A 10,188-nucleotide genomic window follows, 5' to 3' on the forward strand; every position below is an offset into this window, starting at 1 on the left:
AGAACCACCGACACACATGTGATGAATTTTGAACTTATTGGAATAGTAGTATAGACCATCCTTGTCCATATAATAGTTTTTAAAAACTAAATCCCTGCTAAATTTAATTGCGCATAATATATACAATTTTGTTTGTGTCAAAAATTTTACAAAAAAAAAATATTTTTAAAATTAAAAATAAATAAATAAATGGTATGATTAATCAAGTTGGAATTAAAACAAATTACAGTAAAATCCCTCTAATGCGGACACTAACGGGGACAAATTTTTTTTCCTCAATATAGATCCGCAGGACAGGGGTTTAATAATGTTATTTGCATTGGAGCTGGGGAATTAAAAATTGTCCGCATAAGAGGGGTGTCCGTTAGGAGGGGTTTCACTGTATACCAATCAATATAGTTCTAGTCCGCCAAACATAAATAATTTTTAAATGCAGATAAAACAAATGTGCAGAACACTGCTGACACGTGTTTCTGCCCTCCCCCCCCGTTACAAGGAACATCTTTTTCAGTGCATAACATGTGAGCTAAAGAATGTAAAGACATTCAACAAAAAAATCTGACTTTTGTTGGATGCCTTTAAATCTACCAGCTCCCATTTTGTGCATTGAAAAAGGAATTCCTTGTAACGCCAAACACGTGTCTGCAGAGTTTCTGCACTTGTACTTTTAACCTTGTTTTATTTCCTTTTATTTTTTAAGCAAAGGTATTTTTACATTTTTTGTAATGAATTTTTTGTTATAGCAAAAATCCATTTTTAATATAAAAATTCCATATTTTCTATACTTACCTCTTTTGCGTAATTTTTAATAAATAAGTTTTATTAACTTTGGGGACATTAAAATAAAGATTTACAGGGTTCGTACGCTCCGGGAAAACCGGGAAAACCTGAAATTGTCAGGGAAAATGAAACAGTTAAAAATGTCAGGGAATTTTCCAAATTTGCCCCCCAAATTTTTTTTTCAATTTTTTCCCAGGGAACTTTTGTTTTATGAGATCTAATCTCAATTTTTATCTATTTTTCCTAAATTGTAAAAATTTTGAGGCAAAATGAAACTGGCAATTAAAAAAGTGGCGAACCCAAAAGAACTTTCGCAGCCGCCATTTTTGACCCTCAATAGTTCTCAAGAAAATAATTCCTCGGGTGAATAAGAATTATCCACAAACTCAACAGGGAAGAGGACTATTTACTGCTTCGGGAGCACAAGCCTAAAAAAATGGAGGTGGGGGGGGGGGGGATCTGGGAAAATCGTTTTTTTTTTTTTTTAAATCGGAAAGTCTTTTAAGCTTCGTGTGAAACGTAGTCGCCCATTTTTGGTCACTCACAGGATAGAAGTAGACACGATCCTTAAATGTCAAAGTTTCCAAAAACAAAGCATAATTGGAATTTTTTCTTTAACTGCAAATTAATGAAAGTATCACAAAATGTGCTGAAAATTGTTTTATTATTATTATTATTATTTTAAATAATTTTCTTGAGAAATGAAAAATTTGTTCTTAAAACTTAATTTTATCTTCATTTTCATTGGATGCAATTTGTGCTAAAAAACTTTTCAACTGAATTGTAGTTTCATGAAGATTTATTATTTTTTAAATTGTTTTCATGCTATAAATTCAAAAAATTACTTCTTAGTTTTGTGCGCAGCCGCCCATACTTGGTCATTCCCAAGATGGAAGTACACAAGACTTTTTTTAAGTGCCGAAGTTCCCGAAAAAAGCATTGGATGTTTACTGATATGCAAACTATTGAAAACAACGCAAAATGTGCCTTATTTTTCGGATAATTCATAATTATTTTTCTTGAAAAATGCGAAAAATTTATCTTCAGAACAATTTTTTTATTCTAATTGCTTTAGACCCTTATGTGCTAAAAACTGACTATTTTGACTTAACTGTAGTTTTTTAAGGATTATTAATTATTTATAACTACTTTTATGCCTACAAATTCAAAAATCTTTTGTAGTTTTTTAAGGATTATTAATTATTTATAACTACTTTTATGCTACAAATTCAAAAATCTACTTATTATCTTAAGTTTTTCACTTAGTCGCCATATTTGGTGGTTTGCATGATGGAAGTAGACGTAAACTTCCAAAAACAGAATTGGATGTTTATCTCTATGTAAACTATTTAAAATAACATAAAATGTGCAACAAATTATGAATTTTTAAAAATTAATTATTTTCTAGAAAAGAAAAATTTTAATGGAAGCATTCTTTAATAAGCTAAAGAGAAAAAAAAGATTATTGGCATTGGCCTATAATCGGCGGATGTAGATTTTTGTTATTATGCATTTTCTGGTATGGCGATCGATGCAACAAGTTAATCATATTTATACTGAAAAATAGCTTTGTATTTTGCTCAATATGTTTTGTGTTACATACTAATAAGAAAATAAAAAGGAGTATTGTGAACCAAAAGACCAAAAGCGAATGCTAAAAGATTGCAGCTCCACTACAGCAAAACGCTAATATTACTCATGACACATGATATCGAGAAAACGCTAAAATAAGTTGGAAGCACTTTGTTTTCAACAATTAGTAAATCAATTAAAACAATTTTGAAAGTGTTTAAAAAAACTTAAAATTTGGGAAAGAAAAAAAAAAGATTTTTTTTTTTAAAATCTATGGAGAAAAGTTTCAGTTCTTCCGCATTGCTACTTTAAACAATTTTAATTATTTTGAAAATATTGCTATTTAAACTTAATTTTGAATGGAGCGAGTAACCTGGAAATTTTTAAAAAACAACCTGGAAAACCTGGAAAAGTCAGGGATTTTTTTTTTAACCACAAGTGTATGAACCCTGAATTTATTCCATTAAAGCATTACAAACTTCATTATTCTCAAAATTTAAATTTGACTTATAAAATTTTTGATTGTAAATGATTGTGTATATATGTGATTGTAAAGATTGTGCTTGCTCTTTTTTTTTTTTAAATTTTAGTATATGTCTTGGACAATATTCAATTTTTTGCAACTACTCGGTATTGGCCGAGTATCTGATCAGAATTTGGCCGAGTACCGAGTACTCGGCAAATTGGCCGAGTAGGCCGAGCACCGAGTAGTTACCGAGTATTAGGTACGTCTCTACTGTTAATTCTCTTAAAATCAAGATTAAGGCTCTGTTATTCAAATGTTTAAGTATGCAGTAACTCCTTCATGATTAAAACAGTGGTCTCAATATTAAAAATTTGTAAGAGTGTGTGCCCATGCTCAGGGCCGACGCCAAGGGGGGGGGGGTGTGTGTGGGGGGGGGGGTGCTACACCCTCCCAGTTTTTCAGAAGTGGGGCCGCCAATTTCATTTTAGCGATGAAAAAAAACAAAGAAAAAGGGAAACTCTTCGTTGTTTAAAAAAATATAATAATTATTATAACCGAACAATTAAAATAATAGTGACAAAAAGCATTTTTTCTGAAAATTTGAATAGAAAACTGTCATCTTAAAATACAATTTAGGAACATCTATGAAACTCTTTTATTAAGATTATCTAAGTAAGGGCCTCGGAAATGTACGCTTCGAACATTTTTTAACGCAAAAAAAAAAGTATTCAATGCACTATTTACTAGGCCGCGGCCGCAGAGTGGGTATGTCTGGCTAGTCGGAAACTATGGGCCTGGCTCAAATTAATGTATAGTGCATAGAGTAAAATTAGCATAAGGAGAGGGAGGACCGGCGACAAAACTAACGTAGTTCACGCTTTGTCTCTCAGCGGCCCTGGTTATACAAAACCAAGGTTATCAACTTTCATTGAAAAAAAGATAAATAAATAGGGTAGCTTTATTGGGGCCGCCGAAACATTCCCATATGTAATTATTTTAATGAAAAATATGTCCTGCAAATCGTTGTTAAGTGGAGAAAAATGCATGTGTCGCCGAAATATATTTCAAATAGAAAAAAAAAAAAAAAAGTTAATGCAGAGAGAGATTAAAAGTATTGCAATGAATACTCACACTAGAAGTTCTAAATGCTTGAATGTAAAAATCGTAAGCAAATTAAAGCTTGATCAAGAGATGCAGGAGGCTTATTTAAAATAAAATGAAGTGGAATAAAGACCTAAGGTGTCGCAGAAAATTACCATATCCGTTCAAAATGTTAAAAGTTCTTTTTCTGGGACCGCAGACTCATGTATTTCAAGGAAACAAAAATATTAGGCTGGAAGTTGAAAATTTTACTATGGAAAATTCAAGCAAAAAATCGTTTTCGGCGAAGGAAAATTGAAAGAAAGTCTTGATACAATATTTTTATCAATAATAAAAATTTAAAAGGAAGATAGGATATAGCCAAACTGAGGGAAGAGCGATGAACTCCAAACATTTCTTTTTACGTCCCCAAAGTCCAAAGGATGTGAGTTTTCAAAACTTACGTTTTTAAAAAATTCTAGGAAAGCGTTCTCAAACTCCACCCCGGCCTAACGTTATTAAAGGTGGCCTACTACACATGAGTATTTAGGACTGCAATATCGAAAAACCTTGAGAGTGCTCCCGACGTAACCCTCTCAATTACTCATTCATCATTATTCAAGATGGAATAAATTTCGTCTTTTGGACTTTAATTTAAAAAAACTTCCTGAGGTCTCCCGAACCTGTCCTCCTATTAATATAACCGAAGTTCCTAAAAAATTTCATTGTAAAGGTTTTAATTCAGAAAATTTTTCGGGGATGATCTCGTAAACCCCTTACTTCTCTAACAGTATTGAAAATTGCTCACGATTGTGTTAACTGAATTTCAATTTTGAAAATTTGCCAGGGGAGGACTCCGAATCTCTCCACCCATTAATATTACCAAAAATCTTCCATAAATTCGTTTTCTACAGATCGAAAATTTTTCGAGAGAATGCTCCTCTCTCTCTCTCTCTCTCTAGCCAACACCATCGATAAACGTCTTAAATCCCGCTTTTAGTGCTTCAATTACGAAACTTTTCTGTGCGCAAGCCCCTTCACCCCCCCCCCCCACTTTCAACGAAGGTTGGCTTAAATTACGTTTTCGGAGCTTTAATTTCAAGAACCTGGCGGTGCACATTTTAACAAAAAAAGCCTACAACCGCGTTTTTATGGCTTCAATTTCAAAAAATTTCGAGGGGATGGCCCCCGTTTCTCTTTCCCTTAATATCACCATAGTTCGTCTAAAATTGCATTTTTCGAACGATAATTTTCAAAATTTTCCCCGGGGGAGAAGCCCCCGGACCCCCCTTTACCTGTCACAATCAGAAGTAGTTCACATTTGCGTGTTTGGAGTTTGAAATTTTGGAAAATATATCGGGGGATAACCCCGAGCGTCTTCCTCCCTTAACATCACCATATATCGTCTAAAACTGCGTTTTTCCAATAACAATCTTGAAAAATTCTTGGGGGAGAAACCCCGGACCCCTTCTTTCTCCTGAACATAATCAATCATTACGTACAGTTCTGTTTTGGGAACTTAAATTTGGAAAAATTATCGAGAGATGCTTTCCTGGACCTCCTCTCTCCTTCCTCCCCAACTTAAAATATTGTCTAAAACTGTGTTTTTATATCTTCAATTTTGAAAAAATTCCAGGAGGTCCCCTGTCGGAGGAGGAGGTTATCCTCCGACACCCACTATTTCTGATTGAATATTATTCTTTACTATGACTATCCCAGCTAAACCAGAAGCGGAATCTTCTCCCTCTCTCTGCATATTGAAACATGCGTTTGAAACAATTAAGGGGCCGCCAGATGCGTACACCCCCTCAGATTTGACCTAGCGACGGCCCTGCCCATGCTTGATGTTTTTTAAATATTTTTTATTAAATATTTTTTGAAAAATAAGAAATTTATCACTTTTATTATTATTTTTAATACTAATACTTACATATAAATATGCATTAATGTTATTCGCAACAAAAAGCATAAGAAAAATTAGTAATAGTAATTGGGATTCAAATACAGACAAAAAAAAATGTAAAGGATAACATTAAGCATAAAACTATTTTAGAAAATAAAAATAAAATACTTCAAATGAATGGAAAACTGATTCTTCTCAAAGAGAAAGATATTTTTTTTTTTACTTTTTCTAAGCATTGCTAAATTTAAAAGTAATGTAAAAATTCTACTTCGGGATAAAAATTTTGCACTCATCTTTTGTCTCTTTTTAGCTAACAAAATTGTATTACGTATGTGTGAAAATGAATTAACGATTATTTTTCTTTTATCTATAAAATCGCTGCCCTCGTGGAGGGACGGCGATTACATCTGCTTACATGGATTATGTATTTCATTTAGTGACGTGTCGTTTGTGAACAACTGGGTCTGCAAGACCGATGAATGGTGCTGTCGTTTTTCTAAAAAATGAACGACCGTTCTTGAACGGTGAACAGTTAGGAACACACTACAGTGTTCGAATGAATTGGGGCAAAGATATAATTTTGGGGACTTGGTTGCAAGCTAACTAGAGTGGGCTGGCTCCCCTAAGCAATTCTGTCTGTCTTAACACGTTTTACTCAAAACTTGAAACTGTCCAGTTACATCCCTTTGCTTCTCACTTCCTCATATGGCATTTCTATTTAAAATTAATGCAACTTCTTTTTTTTTTACCTGGAAAATATTGTATTGTACCTTATTCAGTATTTTTTTTTTAAGATCAATTTTGTAAGCTTTATGACGTCGCGAAAAAATTTATTATTTCATTTTTGTCAAATAAAATTCTATAATTTACTTTTGGGCTAGGCTGTAATCGACCTGACGACTTTTGGAATGGGAAACAGATGTCTTATCACTTGACCGCTGGGATATATATCTTGAAGAAACGAACTACATATGTTTTTTATGCAATATTTTTTGATTGCATTTTTATTGCCTTATTTTCTTTTGCGTAAGTAATATTTTAGTGACCCATTCATCAGAGGCTCTGGGTGAATGAATCGAAGAAAAGAACGACATTATGTTTTCGGTAATAACTATTACATCTCTTGCGTAGAATGATAGATGGCGCCACCAATTATTTAAAGAAAATGTATAGTATTTTTTTAAATTTTGTATTACAAAATTAGGAATGAAGCAGCGTATTTTTTTAAATCAATACTTGTAATGCACTTAATGCTTTAAAACCTCTTTCCTAAATATATCCGTTTGTTTTAAAGCAATGATCGACAAATATTTTTAAGGAGGGAGGGAGAAGGAGTCTGAAAATGAACAAAATTATTACGGAAAAAAACTTGTGAAAATAGGAACAAGTTATTTATTCTGTGCTTTCTTAATGATTTTAAAATTTTACCTTTTCCCTTCACAGACGAATGTAAAATCAAGCATTTTAATATTTTATTGGATTGGAGCTATAAATGATTCAACAAAAAATATATATCTTAGTTTCAATCACGCACAACAGATGACGCCATCATCCTTTAAACTGCTATTTCCACGATTTCCATGATATGATAATTGGAAATACTGTGTTATAAATGTTTTCGCATAAAAGAAGTTTGATGGAATTTTTTTAAAGAAATTATTCAAATTTTTCCTGCTAAAATATTTTTGTCAATTCCATTCTTCATTCACAAAAAAAGGTTGAAGAATTGCAATCTGTAAACGTTTCACTAAAATAAAACGAAAGGTACAATTAACAAGTTTAGATTTTAATTAACTTCATGATTATTAGGTTAAATCTTTTTCTTGGGAAATAAAATGAGAGAGTTGATCTTAATTATTGTGCTGAAAATTGTCCATCTCACCTATTGTTGCGTCATGTTCGTATTGGCCTGTATTTTAGTTTCTGAAGGAAATTAAAGTTTTAAAAAACAAATTCTGAACACAGCATTTTCTTTCTCCAAATTTCCTACGATTGAATATCAACTTGAAAAAAACAGAATTTTACCTTTATTTAAATGTTTATTTTGTAACGCGGCCGTTTGTGTGGTAGCGTGGCCGAGCGGTCTAAGGCGCTGGTTTAAGGCACCAGTCTCTTCGGAGGCGTGGGTTCGAATCCCACCGCTGCCAAGGATATAATTTTGCCTCTTATTTATTTCTTTAGTAACAATCGGGGGGGAGATGAGAGAAGGGAACCCCCTAAATTTCTGTGCACGCCCCTGACAACAAAAAACAAAAAAATACTTTTGGCACTACTCCTGCAGAATCTTATGTAATGGCCATGACCTTCTGGATCTAAACATGACTACCATTTTCCCCATCACCTCTCCCTTTTTTAGAGATTTTAAATGTGATACTGATAATTCCCAGAAATCCAAATCCATTAATGATTATTTTCACTCTTAATCTCAAGTATACCTGTAAACGTAATTTGAATAAATATAAATGCTCATATAACAAGCGCGGAGGGACTGCGATTTTTGCTCGTTACAACAGAGTGCTTGTAAAAAACGAGTTTGTGAAACATTTACAAAAATTCATGCACACTTGCTTTTTTATGATTTCTAGGTAATTTGATTTGAACTGCCTTAATAGCCTATACATCCGGAAAAAAAATCGACATTTGTATCTGTGACTGCTGAAAAAGTGTGGAATTTCTCATTCATCAAAAGCCATCGACGTAAGCGGGGTTTGGTCGTTAAAAGCGCGTTTTGTTCCCATATACTTATTAACGTTGTATCAACCAAAGCTTCCTGATTTTCTCTATAAATCCGGGTTCTCGTTGAATCAGAACTCGTTGTCAGCCAGTTTGACTGTAATTTCATCCATCAGCTCACTTGATTTGCATTAAAAAAGGGGTTTCTTGTAACCCTGAAGCAAGTTCATGCAGTAATCAGCAATTTTGTGCAATTAAACGTTATTTATTTTTTACTTTTCTAGCACAAATGTATTTATCTTTATTGAGATACATTTTTAGAGGCGATTGAGAGTACATTATTCGTTCACTATTTAGCAAATTCAGGTGTGCCCACCCCCTTAGAGCAAGGGCGCACCCCCCCCCCCCAAATCGGAAGCCCTCCAAAAAAGAGGAATATATGCCTTAAAAGACACCTCTGAAAATTTCAATGGCGCCCATGACCCCCCTAGGTGGGCAGAGCACCCCTGAAAAATTATGCTTAAAAGAATAATCTTGCCTATGTTTCGGACAATGAAAGATATTTTGAACTCGATCGGAGCGGTAATTTGCTGCGAAACTTATCTCTGTTTTTGGCATTTTGTTTATTAAATACATTTTGTTCTACATAATATGCGAATATTTTGTTCAAAAAAAAAATATTTATCGAAAATTTTAAAGCAATAAACTATTGTGCAAAATAATAATAATAATCCAACTTCAATTTTAAGTCCACCTTAATATTTATTTTCGCTTGACTACGGAGAGATGGCAGAACTGGAAGCGGGTACAGAACCAGGGTGTCCTCCTAGAGGGTTGTTCATGGCATTGAAATTTTTAGGGGGGGGGGGTGCTTTGAGGGGTATTTTTCTCTTCTTTTGGAGAGGGGGGTCTTCGCAATATTTAGTGGGGGGTGGGGGATTGCGTCCCTGGCAGAGCACATCATTTTGTAATAGGTAGGATCAATGAGAACGCGTAAGCCAGGGGTTCTCAAACTGAGTGCCGGAGCACCCTGGGCATAGGCGGATTTAGCACTGAGTTCCTGGGGGGGGGGGGCAGGATTTTTTAAAGCAACATTTTTATTACCCCCCCCCCCTCACTCCTAAGTTTTTGTCTGTTTCCTGTGATGCATAAGTCCATGCTTTACTTTTTTGTGTGTCGTTTTCATTAATGTGTGTTTTCATGCTGTCCTTTTTGAATTGACCTTAAGAGAGGGAGCTGGTATCAAGAGAGTGACGCAGGGCTCCCTTTTAAGTGGGAAATAGAATATCTCCAATTTTAGGGGGCCGGGGTTTTCTCCCCCGGAGGAAATTTTGTAAAATGGATATAAAATTCTGTATATTGAAGCCTTATAAAAGTTAATTGGATAGACATAGAAATTGATAACTAGACTATACAGTTGTACAGTATTGTTCAAACTTTGTAAGAAACAGCCATTTTAAGTTTGAAGGAAAAAATAAACTAGATTTCTCATTACAACAACCTTTTTTTTAAATTATAAGTGGTGCAGAAAACGAAAAGGAATAGAGATAGTGTATAATTTTTTTTCCTGGCTAAACAGATTAACAATATGCAGTAGAAGTAATTGGAGCCGACTTTGCTCAGAATTTTCAAAGACTTATCTAATTGCTTTCAAGGACTCTGGAATAAATAAAATTATTTAACGCCCTTCATTTGTACTTTCCAGTCTCTGGTA

At 33.8% G+C, this 10,188-nt stretch overlaps 1 non-coding gene across 1 annotated transcript; it reads left to right on the plus strand.

Moving 5' to 3' along the window:
- The first annotated feature begins 7,866 nt into the window (after positions 1-7,866).
- Positions 7,867-7,948, plus strand: Trnal-aag (transfer RNA leucine (anticodon AAG)). Its single transcript has one exon. It is a non-coding gene; the product is annotated as a tRNA-Leu (tRNA).
- The last annotated feature ends 2,240 nt before the right edge of the window (positions 7,949-10,188 follow it).

This window comes from Uloborus diversus, chromosome 8 (assembly GCF_026930045.1).
Source record: "Uloborus diversus isolate 005 chromosome 8, Udiv.v.3.1, whole genome shotgun sequence".
Taxonomy (NCBI): domain Eukaryota; kingdom Metazoa; phylum Arthropoda; class Arachnida; order Araneae; family Uloboridae; genus Uloborus; species Uloborus diversus.